We start from the raw sequence: 16,166 nt of genomic DNA on the forward strand, positions 1-16,166 counted from the left end.
GACTAGAGAGGAACTATCGATGAATACAGTAAAGAGCTGATGTTTTTATGAGTTCATGTTTACATTTTTACTCAGCATCAGTCTACACTTTTTATTTAACACTTTTATAAGCCATAATATGTGCGTTCTTCCTACTTCCACTAGCACTACAACCATAGAAAACTGAGACCATTGTTGATTCTCTTCCTCTGTTCTTCGCTTCTTTCTCTGGATGGTTTATAATGGAACATTGATCCAGGGTGTCACACACACACACACACACACACACAAACACACTTTGAAAGGGCCAGGCATCTCTGTAGTGCATATCCTCATTCCTCTGCACAGTGTGACGCTGTGGAGTCTGTCAGGAGACACTGCGGAGGGGAAGAGAGGAAAGGAAGACTGGAAGGGAGGAGAGGAAAGGAGAAGAAATGCTGAAGATGGCTAATCCCTGGTGCCAGCAGCCTGTTGGTTCACACACACACACACACATTCACACTTATACTATGTGAAATATTATAAAGAAGTGTTCTGGTCACAAAATGACACAGCAGCAAATAACATAACCCCCCTACACACACACACACACACCACACACACACACACACACACACACACACACACACACACACACACACACACACACACACACACACACACACACACACACACACACACACACACACACACACACACACACACACACACACACACGTAGCAATCACGTAGATGTGCAGAGCCAGCCTCTATGTAGTCACCAAGGCCTTAAACGGATTATGGCCTCCAATGAAGCATTGATTTGCGATCCGTTGACTAACTGGATGCCCCATCAATCACGTTATCAATGGGGTGTGAGAGGAGAGGGAGGCTGTTGGTATTTGGCACCAGAGATCCCCTGCACACAGGGCGCCAACCCAAAGAGAGGCTTAAGCCCCAGGACACTCGACAAACCATTCTCTGTCAACGCAATACTTCACACTGTCTCCACCACCGCCCAGCTAAAGATATATGGTGCATATCCTGTGGATGAGGAAGTCAGAGAAGGAAAATGTAGGAGTGAGCTCTCTCTCTTTCTATCTTTCTCTGTCTTTCTCTCTCTTGCCGTTATCTCTCTCTCTCTCTCTCTCTCTCTCTCTCTCTCTCTCTCTCTCTCTCTCTCTCCCTCTCTCTCTCTCTAATTCCAGAAAACCACTCTTTCAAAACTGGAATTGGACCTCAGCTTGAGACCTACAGAGGTAGGGAAGGGATTTGTTATATTATTCATCTGTACAAGAGACCATTGACAACTCGCATAACAGGAGGAAGAAAAATAAGCGGAATATGGCGGAAGGTGGAAGTTTGACTGAGAGAAAACCGTAATGCTGCGATTAGTTGGTTGTAGAGAAGACATTTCCATATATTTTTGTTAGCTGCATGTGTGACATAACTTCACCAGTCCTATTTATGATATAATTTACAAAGATTAAACTATTTTTAGTTAGCATATTTGTGTTCAACTGTAATATTTGTTGTAATATTTGTTCTGTCTGTTCTGGTGGATTAAACTGAAATTGCAACCAGCTTTCAGATTACCGTGTCTGACGTAATGTAGCAGGTGTAAAAGAAAGATACAACAAAGTTGAGACTGTGAGATTTCTAAACTTTAAAAACATGACTAGAGAGGAACTATCGATGAATACAGTAAAGAGCTGATGTTTTTATGAGTTCATGTTTACATTTTTACTCAGCATTGTCAACACTTTTTATTCAACACTTTTATAAGCCATAATATGTGCGGCTGAATCTAGTTGATGATCCCTGATCTAGGCTGTCGAGGCAGACAGGAAACACACTGGTTGGAGATCACACAAGGGCAGTCTAGCCAACGGCAGCAGCAGTGGGTGAGACCATACTAGGACCATACTTCCCCGCAGGATGAGTTTTGAAACAGCAACACAAACACACACGCACACACGCACTCAGGCACACACACATACACACATACACACACACACACAGACACACATAAACACACACACCTGGTTCCCACAGACAGAACAATCCTCCCTTTTCTCACATTTCCATCCACACACATACACACACACACCTCTTTTCACATTGTCCAAACAGTCCACACACACGTTACATGACCCCCATAACTCTGGTGACGCATGCTGCCCGGGCCACTCATGATGTTATTTCACGGCCCCTGGAGGCCCCACATGGCAACACACTGCAGCACAGCGCTGCAGTTTGTCCACATCCTGAGAGGAGCTGAGTTGAGTGTTTTGGCTTGGTGCTTTTGTGCACCTTTCAACTATATCTCTCTCACACAAACACACACACACAGAAACATACACACACACACAAACACACACACACACACACACACAAACAACCAGGAACTTCCAGTCACAGTGAAGATTTATGAATCCCCTCACTGTCGGTGGCTCAGGCTCTCTGCAGAGAGCAGAGGGGTTTGTTCTTTAAACAATAACATCCAACCAACCCACCACAGAGGAGAGATGAGATGGAACTCTATGGGTCATATACTGTAACTCTCTGGGATGGCAGAGCAGTGCCCAGGCTTTGCTGGGCAGGCCAAATGTAGCATCTTATCACTGACAGTTACTTCAATAAGGGTTCTATGTGGCATTCTAGGGACATTATCAGAAGCAGATATAACAGAAAATGTATCACATTAAGTTGCCTTCATAATAACACTGTAATCACTCTAGTAATAATATTGTATTAGCATGTCATTACACAGCATAAAGACCATGAAAACACCATTGAGTGACGGTCACATTGTGACCAATCCCATTGACCGTGACCAGGCAACATTGTACAGAACACAGACCGTCTCTAGTTTAGATCTACTGTTGTCCATGACTTTAATCAAATCAAATCACATTTTATTAGTCACATGCGCCGAATACCACAGGTGTAGACCATACAGTGAAATGCTTACTTACAAGCCCTTAATAGATGCAGTTTTAAGAAAATACCTAAAAAATACAAAGTTTTAAAAAGTATGCGATAAGAAAAACAAATAATTGAAGAGCAGCAGTAAATAACAATAGTGGGGCTATATACAGGGGGTACCGGTACAGAATCAATGTGTTAATGTGCGGAGGCACCGGTGTCGAGGTATTTGAGATAATTATGATTATGCAGGTAGGGTTGTCAAGGTGGCTTTGCATAGATAATAACAGAGAGTTGCAGCAGTGTAATGGGGAGGGGGTGCAAATAGTCTGGGTAGCCATTTTATTAGCTGTTCAGGAGTCTTAGGGCTTGAGGGTTGAAGCTGTTCAGAATTCCCTTGGACCTAGCCTTAGTGCTCCGGTACCGCTTGCCTTGCGGTAGCAGAGAGAACAGTCTATGACTAGGGTGGTGGGAGTCTTTGACGATTTTTAGAACCTTCCTCTGACACCGCCTGGTATAGAGGTCCTGGATGGCAGGGAGCTTGGCCCCGGTGATGTACTGGGCTGTACGCATTATCCTCTGTAGTGCCTTGCGGTCGGAGGCCGAGCAGTTGCCATACCAGGCAGGGATGCAATCAGTCAGGATGCTCCCAATGGTGCAGCTGTAAAATCTTTGAGGATCTGAGGACCCATGCCAAAACTTTTCAGTCTCCTGAGTGGGAATAGGTTTTGTCGTGCCCTCTTCACGACTGTCTTGGTGTGCTTGGACCATGTTAGTTTGTTGTTGATGTGGATGCCAAGGAACTTGAAGCTCTCAACCTGCTCCACAGCAGCCCCGTCAATGAGAATGGGGGCATGCTCGGTCCTCTTTCCCCCGTAATCCACAATCATCTCCTTTGTCTTGATCACGTTGAGGGAGAGGTTGATGTCCTTGCACCATATGCTCAGGTCTCTGACCTTCTCCCTATAGGCTGTCTCATCGTTGTCGGTGATCAGGCCTACCACTGTTGTGTCATCAGCAAACTTAATGATGGTGTTGGAGTTGTGCCTGGCCGTGCAGTCATGAGTGAACAGGGAGTAGAGGAGGGGATTGAGCACGCACCCCTGAGGGGCCCCCGTGTTGAGGATCAGCGTGGCGGATGTGTTGTTACCTAGCTTTACCACCTGGGGGCAGCCCGTCAGGAAGTCTAGGACCCAGTTGCAGAGGGAGGTGTTTAGTCCCAGGGTCCTTAGCTTAGTGGTGAGCTTTGAGGGCACTATGATGTTGATCGCTGAGCTGTTGTCAATGAATAACATTCTCACATATGTGTTCCTTTTGTCCAGGTGGGAAAAGGCAGTGTGGAGTGCAATAGAGATTGCATCATCTGTGGATCTGTTGGTGCGGTATGCAAACTGGAGTGGGTCTAGGATTTCTGGGATAATGGTGTTGATGTGAGCCATGACCAGCCTTTCAAAGCATGTCATGGCTACAGACGTGAGTGCTACGGGACAGTAGTCATTTAGGCAGGTTACCTTAGTATTCTTGGGCACAGGGACTATGGTGGTCTGCTTGAAACATGTTGGTATTACAGAATTCAGACAGGGAAGGTTGAAAATGTCATTGAAGACACTTGCCAGTTGGTCAGCTCATGCTCGGAGTACACGTCCTGGTAATCCGTCTGGCCCAGCGGCCTTGTGAATGTTGACCTGTTTAACTTTCAAAGCATTTCATGGACCCGGGATTAGCGGGATCATTTTCGTCAACATTTTCAAAGTTCAAATTCAAATTAAATGACAAAAAATATTTAACTTTCATGAAATCACAAGTGCAATATAGCAAAACACAGCTAACCTTGTTGTTAATCCGCCTGGCGTGTCAGATTTCAAAAAAGCTTTTCGGCGAAAGCATACCAAGCGTTTATGTAAGGACATCTCTTTCAGCAGACAAAACATTGCAAACAGCTAGCAGCAAAGTAGATTGGTCACGAAAGTCAGAAAAGCAATAAAATGAATAAATTACCTTGATGATCTTCGGATGTTTGCACTCACAAGACTCCCAGTTACACAATAAATGTTCCTTTTGTTCCATAAAGATTATTTTTATATCCAAAATACCTCCATGTTTGGCGCGTTATGTTCAGAAATCCACAGGCTCGAGCGCTCACCGTAAAGTGAAAAGTTCGTAAAGTCTGTAGAAACATGTCAAACATTTTTTATAATCAATCCTCAGGTTGTTTTTACAATATATAATCGATAGTATTTCAACCGGACCGTAGCTTTTTCAATAGGAGTGAGAGAGAAAATGTCTGCTCCAAGTTGCTCGCGCATGCAAAACGCTGCTGGCACCCAGCCATCCACTGACGCGATGTGATCTTTCTCGCTCATTTTTCAGAATAATTGCCTGAAACTATGTCTAAAGACTGTTCAGACCATATGGAAGCCATGGGGAAATGAATCTGGTTGATATCCCTTTAAATGGAGGGAAGGCATGCAATGGAACAGAGAAGTTTCAGGAAAAACAGCACTTCCTGGTTGGATTTTCCTCACGTTTTCGCCTGCAAAATCAGTTCTGTTTCTATCCTAATCTGACAATTATATGCTTATTCTAGATTCTGGGCCTGAGAAATAGGCAGTTTCATTTGGGTACGTTTTTCAACCAAACATAAAAATACTGCCCCCTACACTCAACAAGTTAAAGGTCTTACTCATATACTTACCCCCACCGCGACGTCCCCCAAAGGCAAACTTTCTAGCCCCTGCTATCTGCTTGCTTGCTAACCCGGTCTGCTAACTGCTAGCTTGCCTGCCCGGTCTGCTAACTGCTAGCCCTTGCTAACTGCTAGCTTGCCTGCCCGGTCTGCTAACTGCTAGCCCTTGCTAACTGCTAGCTTACCTGCCCGGTCTGTAACTGATAGCCCATGCTAACTGCTTGCTTGCTAACCCGGCCTGCTAACTGCTCGATTGCCCCGGTCTACTAGCTGCTAACTTGTTTAGCCATGGCCTACTAACTGTTAGCTTGTTAGCATCGGTCTGCTAACTGCCTGAATCACCGTGTCCCCAGCCAGCCCAACCACTCAATGGACCCATATGTTCACTTGGCTACGCATGCCTCTCTCTAATATCAATATGCCTTGTCCATTACTGTCCTGGTTAGTGATTACTGTCTTATTTCACGGTAGAGCCTCTAGCCCTGCTCAATATGCCTTAACCAACCATGTTGTTCCACCTCCTACATATGCGATGACATCACCTGGTTTAAACATCTCTAGAGACTATATCTCTCTCTTCATTACTCAATGCCTAGGTTTACCTCCAATGTACTCACATCCTATCTTACCTTTGTCTGTACACTATGCCTTGAATCTATGCTATCGTGCCCAGAAACCTGCTCCTTTTACTCTCTGTTCTGAACGTGCTTGACGGCCAGTTAGTATAGTCTTTAGCCGTACCCTTATCCTACTTCTCCTCTGTTCCTCTGGTGATGTGGAGGTTAATCCAGCTCCTGCAGTGCCTAGCTCCACTCCCACCCCCCAGGTGCTCTCATTTGTTGACTTCTGTAAACGTAAAAGCCTAGGTTTCATGCATGTTAACATTAGAAGCCAACTCCCTAAGTTTGTTTTACTCACTGCTTTAGCACACTCTGCCAACCCAGATGTCTTATCCGTGTCTGAATCCTGGCTTAGGAAAACCACTAAAAACACTGAAATCTCCATTGCTAACTATAACGTTTTCCGCCAAGATAGAACTGCCAAAGGGGGCGGTGTTGCAATCTACTGCAAAGATAGCCTGCAGAGTTCTGTATTACTATCTAAGTCTGTACCCAAACAATTTGAGCTTCTACTTCTAAAAATTCACCTTTCCAGAAACAAGTCTTTCACTGTTGCCGCTTGCTATGGACCACCCTCTGCCCCCAGCTGTGCCCTCGATACCATATGTGAATTGATGGCCTCCCATCTATCTTCTGAGCTACTGGGTGACCTAAACTGGGACATGCTTAACACCCCAGCCATCCTACAAACTAAGCTTGTTGCCCTCAATCTCACACAAATTATCAATGAACCTACCAGGTACAACCCCAAATCAGTAAACACAGGCACCCTCATAGATGTCATCCTAACTAATTCGCCCTCCAAATACACCTCTGCTATTTTCAATCAAGATCTCAGTGATCACTGCCGCGTTGCCTGCATCCGTAATGGGTCTGCGACCAAACGACCACCTCTCATCACTGTCAAACGCTCCCTAAAACACTTCAGCAAGCAGGCCTTTCTAATCGACCTGGCCGGGGTATCCTAGAATGACATTGACCTCATCCCGTCAGTAGATGATACCTGGCTATTCTTTAAAAGTGCCTTCCTCACCATCTTAAATAAGCATGCCCCTCTCCAAAAAAATTGAACTAGGAATAGATTTAGCCCTTGGTTCACTCCAGACCTGTCTGCCCTTGACCAGCACAAAAACACCCTGTGGCGTTCTGCATTAGCATCGAATAGCCCCCGTGATATGCATCTCTTCAGGGAAGTTAGGAACAAATATACACAGGCAGTTAGAAAAGCTAAGGCAAGCTTTTTCAAACAGAAATTTGCATCCTGTAGTACTAGCTCAAAAAAGTTCTGGGATACTGTAAAGTCCATGGAGAATGAGAGCACCTCCTCCCAGCTGCCCGCTGCTCTGAGGCTAGGAAACACTGTCACCACCGATAAATCCACCATAATTGAGCATTTCAATAAGCATTTCTCTACGGCTGGCCATGCTTTCCACATGGCTATCCCTACCCCGGTCAACTGCCCGGCACCCTCCACAGCAACCCGCCAAAGCCCCCACCATTTCTCCTTTACCCAAATCCAGATAGCTGATGTTCTGAAAGAGCTGCAAAATCTGTCTGGACCCCTACAAATCAGCCGGGCTAGACAATCTGGACCCTCTTTTTCTAAAATTATCTGCCAAAATTGTTGCAACCCCTATTACTAGCCTGTTCAACCTCTCTTTCGCATTGTCTGAGATTCCCAAAGATTAAGAAAGCTGCCGCGGTCATCCCCCTCTTCAAAGGGGGTGACACTCTAGACCCAAACTGCTACAGACCTATATCTATCCTACCCTGTCTTTCTAAGGTCTTCGAAAGCCAAGTTAACAAACAGATTACTGACCATTTCGAATCCCACCATACCTTCTCCGCTATGCAATCTGGTTTCAGAGCTGGTCATGGGTGCACCTCAGCCACTCTCAAGGTTCTAAACGACATCATAACCACCATCGATAAGAGACATTACTGTGCAGCCGTATTCATCGACCTGGCCAAGGCTTTCGACTCTGTCAATTACAACATTCTTATTGGCAGACTCGACAGCCTTGGTTTCTCAAATGATTGCCTCGCCTGGTTTACCTACTACTTATCTGATATAGTTCAGTGTATCAAATTGGAGTGCCTGTTGTCCGGACCTCTGACAGTCTCTATGGGTGTGCCACAGGGTTCAATTCTCGGGCCGACTCTCTTTTCTGTATATATCAATGATGTTGCTCTTGCTGCTGGTGATTCTCTGATCCACCTCTACGCAGACGACACCATTCTGTATACTTCTGGCCCCTCCTTGGACACTGTGTTAACTAACCTCCAGACGAGCTTCAATGCCATACAACTCTCCTTCCGTGGCCTCCAACTGCTCTTAAACGCAAGTAAAACTAAATGCATGCTATTCAACCGATCACTGCCCGCACCTGCTCGCCCGTTCAGCATCACTACTCTGGACGGCTCTGACTTAGAATACGTGGACAACTACAAATCTGCTTAGACTGTAAACTCTCCTTCCAGACTCACATTAAGCATCTCCAATCCAAAATTAAATCTAGAATCGGCTTCCTACATCACAATAAAGCATCCTTCACTCATGCTGCCAAACACACCCTCGTAAAACTGACCATCCTACCGATCCTCGACTTCGGTGATGTCATCTATAAAATAGCCTCCAACACTCTACTCAACAAACTGGATGCAGTTTATCACAGTGCCATCCGTTTTGTCACCAAAGCCCCATACACTACCCACCATTGCGACCTGTACGCTCTCGTTGGTTGGCCCTCGCTTCATACTCGTCGCCAAACCCACTGGCTACAGGTTATCTACAAGTCTCTGCTAGGTAAAGCCCCGCCTTATCTTAGCTCACTGGTCACCATAGCAGCACCCACTCGTAGCACGCGCTCCAGTAGGTATATCTCACTGGTCACCCCCAAAGCCAATTCCTCCTTTGGTCGTCTTTCCTTCCAGTTCTCTGCTGCCCATGACTGGAACGAATTGTAAAAATCTATGAAGCTGGAGACTCAAATCTCCCTCACTAGCTTTAAGCACCAGCTGTCAGAGCAGCTTACAGATCACTGCACCTTTCCATAGATGGGCTGTTTACACATGGGCTACCTACCTACCTCATCCCCATACTGGTATTTATTTATTTATTTTGCTCCATTGCACCCCAGTATCTCTACCTGCACATTCATCCTCTGCCAATCTACCATTCCAGTGTTTAATTGCTATATTGTAATTTACTTCGCCACCATGGCCTATTTATTTCCTTAACTTACCTCATTTGCACTCACTGAATATAGACTTTTTGTTTTCTTTTGTTCTACTGTATCGGCTGCGGAGAGCATGATCACACAGTCATCCGGAACAGTTGGTGCTCTCATGCATGTTTCAGTGGTACTTGCCTTGAAGTGAGCATAGAAGTTATTTAGCTCGTCTGGTAGGCTCACGTCACTGGGCAGCTCTCGGCTGTGCTTCCCTTTGTAGTTGTAATAGTTTGCAAGCCCTGCCACATAAGACGAGCGTCGGAGCCGGTTTAGTACGATTCGATCTTAGTCCTGTATTGACGCTTTGTCTGTTTGATGGTTCGTCGGAGGGCATAGCAGGATTTCTTATAAGCTTCCGGGTTGGAGTCCCACTCCTTGAAAGTGGCAGCTCTACCCTTTATCTCAGTGCGAATGTTGTCTATAATCCACAGCTTCTGGTTGGGGTATGTAAGTACAGTCACTGTGGGGACAACATCCTCGGTGTACTTATCAATAAAGCCAGTGACATGTGTTGTACTCCTCAATGCCATCTGAAGAATCCCGGAACATATTCCAGTCTGTGCTAGCAAACAGTCCTGTAGTTTAGCATCTGCTTCATCTGACCACTTTTTTATAGACCAACTCACTGGTTCTTCCTGCTTAAATGTTTGCTTGTAAGAATGAATCAGGAGGATAGAATTATGGTCAGATTTGCCAAATGGAGGGAAAGGGAGAATTTTGTACGTGTCTCTGTGTGTGGAGTAGAGATGGTCTAGAATTATTTTCCCTCTGGTTGCACATTTAACATGTTGATAGAAATTCGGTAAAACTGATTTAAGTTTCCCTGCATTAAAGTCACCGGCCACTAGGAGCGCCACCTATAGATGAGCATTTTCCTGTTTGCTTATGGCGGAATGCAACTCATTTAGTGCGGTTTTAGTGGTATCTAGACAGCTACGAAAAATACAAATGAAAACTCTCTGGGTAAATAGTGTGGTCTACAGCTTATCATAAGAAACTCAACCTCAGGCGAGCAAAGCTTTGAGACTTCCTTAGATATCGTGCACCAGCTGTTGTTTACATAAATGCATAGCCCCCCCCCCCCCCCCCCCCCCCCCGTCAGCTCTATGTTCCTCTTAAGGATCCACCCCTTTTTTTCAATTTTCGCCTAAAATGACACACCCATATCTAACTGCCTGTAGCTCAGGCCCTGAAGCAAGGATATGCATATTCTCTGTACCATTTGAAAGGAAACACTTTGAGGTTTGTGGAAATTTGAAAGGAATGTAGGAGAATATAACACAATGGATCTGGTAAAAGATAATACAAAGAAAAAATCAACCATTCTTTTGTATTTTTTGTGTACCATCATCTTTGAAATGTAAGAACAAGGCCATATTGTATTATTCCAGCCCAGTTACAATTTAGATTTTGGCCACTAGATGGCATCAGTATATGTGCAAAGGTTTAGACTGATCCAATGAACCATTGTATTTCTGTTCAGCATTCTGTATCAAGACTGCCCAAGTATGCCAAATTAATTTATTAATAACTTTTCATGTTCAAAATTGTGCACTCTCCTCAAACAATAGCATGGTATTCTTTCACTGTAATAGCTACTGTAAATTGGACAGTGCAGTTAGATTAACAAGAATTTAAGCTCTCTGCCAATATCAGATATGTCTATGTCCTGGGAAATATTCTTGTTACTTACAACCTCATCCAATCGCATTAGCCTACGTTAGCTCAACCGAAGGGACACTGATCCCGAAGAAGTTTTAATGTTGTCGTTCATCCACGACTCGGGGAAGCATAAAATATTTCTGTTTTTATTGTCCTGTTGGTAGGATATACGTGCTTTCAGTTCATCCCATTTATTTTCCAGCGATTGAACGTTAGCTTGCAGAATGGAGGGCAAGGGCAGATAATCCACTCGTCGCCTGGTCCTCACAAGGCACCCTGATCTTTTGCCTCGAAATATCCGTTTCCTTCTCCAGTGAATCACGGGGATCGGGGCCTGGTCGGGTGTCAACAGCATATCCCTCGCATCCGACTCATAGAAGAAAAGAGTGAATGGTTCAACATGAGTGTAATGTTTAGAGTAATATTGCTGACAAAGCATTTTGAGAAGTACCTCACAGTTTGTTTTATTTCATTTTGTTCATACGCTTCCTACACGATACATTCCAATTCCTCTCCTTCTCTTTGCTTCCCACCCCACTTGGCCCTCTCTCTCTCTCATTTTCTCTCGCCTGCTCTCTCTCTACCTCTCTTTCTCCCTCTCCTACTTCCCCTCTCTTCCACTTTCTCTCTCTCTCCTGTTCCAGACAGTTTAACATATGCCAGATCTCTCCAGTCTAGGCAGAATTGTGTGTGGGGGTAGAGAGAGTGATGAAAGACCAGTCATAACATGTGCAGGAGACTGCCATTAGCACCTTTGGGTATTTCATTACTTTCAGTTTGAAAGGAGCAGCCTTGGTTTATTATTTAATGACCAATAATTGCTGTAGTTAATAGGGAACAAGCACTGAGAAAGCAGAAGTAGCATAAGGATCCCTCACACACACACACACACACACACACACACACACACACACACACACACACACACACACACACACACACACACACACACACACACACACACACACACACACACACACACACACACACACACACACACACATACACACACACACGGATAATCCACCAAGGTTTTGAGGACTTCTGAGCTGTGTTTTAAGTCTCAATCATTATGAAAAAAAAGGCTAAACGGATCCTAGATCAGTACTCCTACTCTTAGACTTTGTGAATAATCACCTAGTGTACTGGGCCAATATTCACAAAGCATCTCAGAGTTGGAGTGTTGTTCATGAATCAGGTCCCCCTCTTATTCATTATGTTTTATAAAAGGGCAGAACTGATCCTAGATCAACACTCCTACTCTTCGACTGTGAATAATCCCCAGTGATCTGGTTACTGCTCTATACCCTCACAGGCTGTAAAGTGCTTCAAGCTCTGTGGCCAAGAGGAAAGAGGAAAGCGCTGGTCACTCACGTCACTCCCCCATTTGTTTATAGCCCTGCGCCCTCCTCTCTTCCTCTCTGTACAGCTCTCTACTTCACTCCATCCTTTATCAAACAAACACACCTGCACAGGCTTTTCATTTTAGCACACTGCTTAAATGTCTGTCTTCAGCAGTGTTAAAACGTCACCATCGTGTGTGTGTGTTAGTGTGTGTTAGTGTGTGTGTGTGGTGTGTGTGGAATAGTGATAAAACCTCAACTGGACCTCCAGGGGTATCCCTGTGGTAGGAGTTCAGCCAATATGTTTTCACTGTATAGTATACCATGGTTGTGTTGTGATGAATTAAGATTTACTTGAGGGAATTCAATAGATTTAAAAAATATATACAGCGGGGCAAAAAAAGTATTTAGTCAGCCACCAATTGTGCAAGTTCTCCCGCTTAAAAAGATGAGAGAAAATCACATTGTAGGATTTTTCACCATAATTTGCAAATTTAATTAAAAATCCTACAATGTGTTTTCTGGATTTTTTTTCTCATTTTGTCTGTCATAGTTGAAGTGTACCTATGATGAAAATTACAGGACTCTCTCATCTTTTTAAGTGGGAGAACTTGCACAATTGGTGGCTGACTAAATACTTTTTTGCCCCACTGTATGCATTGCGTTTCAGACAGGAATTTTAGACAGGACTGATACAGCCAGACATAAACAGACAGGACTGAAACAGACTCAGACAGGACTGATACAGCCAGACATAAACAGACAGGACTGAAACAGACTTAGACAGGACTGATACAGCCAGACAGAAACAGACAGGACTCAGACAGACTCAGACAGGACTGATACAGCCAGACAGAAACAGACAGGACTGAGACAGACTCAGACAGGACTGATACAGCCAGACAGAAACAGACAGGACTCAGACAGACTCAGACAGGACTGATACAGCCAGACATAAACAGAAAGGACTGAAAAAGACTCAGACAGGACTGATACAGCCCGACAGAAACAGACTCAGACAGGACTGATACAGCCTGACAGAAACAGACAGGACTGAAACAGACTTAGACAGGACTGATACAGCCAGACAGAAACAGACAGGAGTGAAACAGACTTAGACAGGACTGATACAGCCAGACAGACTCAGACAGGACTGATACAGACAGACAGAAACAGACAGGACTGAAACAGACTCAGACAGGACTGATACAGACAGACAGAAACAGACAGGACTGAAACAGACTCAGACAGGACTGATACAGCCAGACAGAAACAGACAGGACTGAAACAGACAGAATTTCTTTGGAAACGCCCAGACAGAGTAGAGGGTTTGTCTGTCAACAACCTGCTCTCTTCCCCTTCCCTCCCTCTCTTTTCCTCTCTTCACTTCTCCTCCACTGCCCTCGCTCTGGTCTCCTGCTTTATTTAATCCCCAAGGACCAACCACTGTCCTGCCACCAGACCCACTTCACCAAACCCCCTTTATTTAGACTCTCCTCCTTTCTTTCTCTCCCTCCGTCACTCAGCCTGTGTGTGCCTCTCTTTCTCTCACCGCCTTGTTTAATATACACCTGGACAGTTAGTGACATGACAATGAACCATCAGCACTGTTCCTCACAGAGGTGTCATCCCCTATTTTGAAGTGGCATTGATGGCCAATTTCAATATCATTGAGTAAGAATGTGTAAAGGAAACTGTAGAGTGGTAAACTAAAATGACCTGATGGGGAAAATAAAAATGGAAAATTGCTCAGTGGCTGGGACTGAGACAGACATGTTGGACTGAGAGAAGTATGGTGGAGAAATAGAGAGAAAATAGCCTTAGAAGAGCTAGGGAAGACCTTGGAAAACCCCAGAAGAAGAAAAAACATTGACATAGATCAAAAGTGCAATGTGGGTGACATCTATGTCTACGACTGTGTCATGGGTCAAGGCAATGACTCTTATGTCATTCCAAACTGGGTCTGGATTCCATTTTAAAGACAATAAAACCATTTTTGTATTAACTAAACTACCACTTCTATTACTATGGATAACACTGGCCTAAATGCCATAGCAATAGCCTGGACCCAGATCTGTTGGTGCTGTCTTGCTTGCTCCTATGGTCATTGTCACGTCAAATTGTACAAGACAGGACCAACAGATCTGGGACCAGGATACGGCAGCAATGCTTTACCACTCGGAATGCAACCCCAGGAAGGAATAATGACTTTTGAACAATTCTGTGATGTAAATCACAGAACAAACTGTGACAACTGTCGAGATCAACAACAGACAACAGATCTGACACGTCCTTTTGATCACCCAGAAAATCAGCTTTCAAACATAAATTCCAATCCTTGTTCTACTACATTTTGATGTAAGACATTTGAAGGTGGTGATTGATTGCCGGAGTTGTACATTGACACAACGATTCATTTGTCAGAACTCAAACTTTCTACCTCTGACCCATCCATTACAGGGCAAGATACCAATCTGTACTGTACATAACAGTTCCAACCAGCTTCAGAACAATAGAGTAAAAAGGGAAACTGAGTTGCAGCCAGCGGCTGTATGTGTGAGTGAAGACAAACTCGTTATTAAAAACACTTTCACTAGACAGAGTCCCTCATATGACAGGGGACAGGGTAGGCCTCTAATGCAGGTGCATATCTCTGGCAGAGAGCCAAGGGAGGGAGGGAGGAGAGAGTGGTAGGGAGAGGGAGACGGAGGGAGGGAGAGAGCACATGGTACAGTCTACATAGGCAGGATCTTCATTTGAGCCAGTTTGCTACAGCAGGACAATAATCCTGCAGCGAATGGAATTGTGAATTATGATGTGGATTATAATTAATGGACATTTTTGTAGGAGTTTATATATTTTTCATAAGGGAAAATCAAGTCTAAAATTTCAAAGTGAAAATGACAAACTTCAGAAACCTTTTTAAACCTCATATACACTGGAAATTCTCAGGAAAGTTCTCATGCAACATGGTGATCAAATTAAGATCCTACATCGGCATATGGGACGCAATGTCTCAATGTTACTCTGATGTTGTGTAACAGTGTAGAAGACACTTCTGTCCACTCCTGACCACTGAAATCCCCAACTGGGTTAGGAACGTTCTGACGGGTCTTTCAGATGACACTTCTGTCCACTCCTGACCTCTGAAATCCCCAACTGGGTTAGGAACGTTCTGACGGGTCTTTCAGATGACACTTCTGTCCACTCCTGACCACTGAAATCCCCAACTGGGTTAGGAACGTTCTGACGGGTCTTTCAGATGACACTTCTGTCCACTCCTGACCTCTGAAATCCCCAACTGGGTTAGGAACGTTCTGACAGGTCTTTCAGATGACACTTCTGTCCACTCCTGACCACTGAAATCCCCAACTGGGTTAGGAACGTTCTGACGGGTCTTTCAGATGACACTTCTATCCACTCCTGTCCACTGAAATCCCCAACTGGGTTAGGAACGTTCTGACGGGTCTTTCAGATGACACTTCTGTCCACTCCTGACCACTGAAATCCCCAACTGGGTTAGGAACGTTCTGATGGGCCTTTCAGATGACACTTCTGCAGTAATCAGTCATCTTTGGGCAGATGTTTTCAGCTTCATTGAAAACTCGGAGAGCTTTTAAGGAGTGTATATTTTTACACAGGTTTTTATTGCGAGAGCTGCACACAAAACACTCGTAGTTCTGCACTTTATCTGTCACTGGAACCTTCAAGCATTCTTGAAACAATCATCCATTGT

The sequence above is a fragment of the Oncorhynchus mykiss genome, chromosome 18, assembly GCF_057628025.1.
Source record: "Oncorhynchus mykiss isolate SJ-2025 chromosome 18, ASM5762802v1, whole genome shotgun sequence".
Lineage (NCBI taxonomy): Eukaryota > Metazoa > Chordata > Actinopteri > Salmoniformes > Salmonidae > Oncorhynchus > Oncorhynchus mykiss.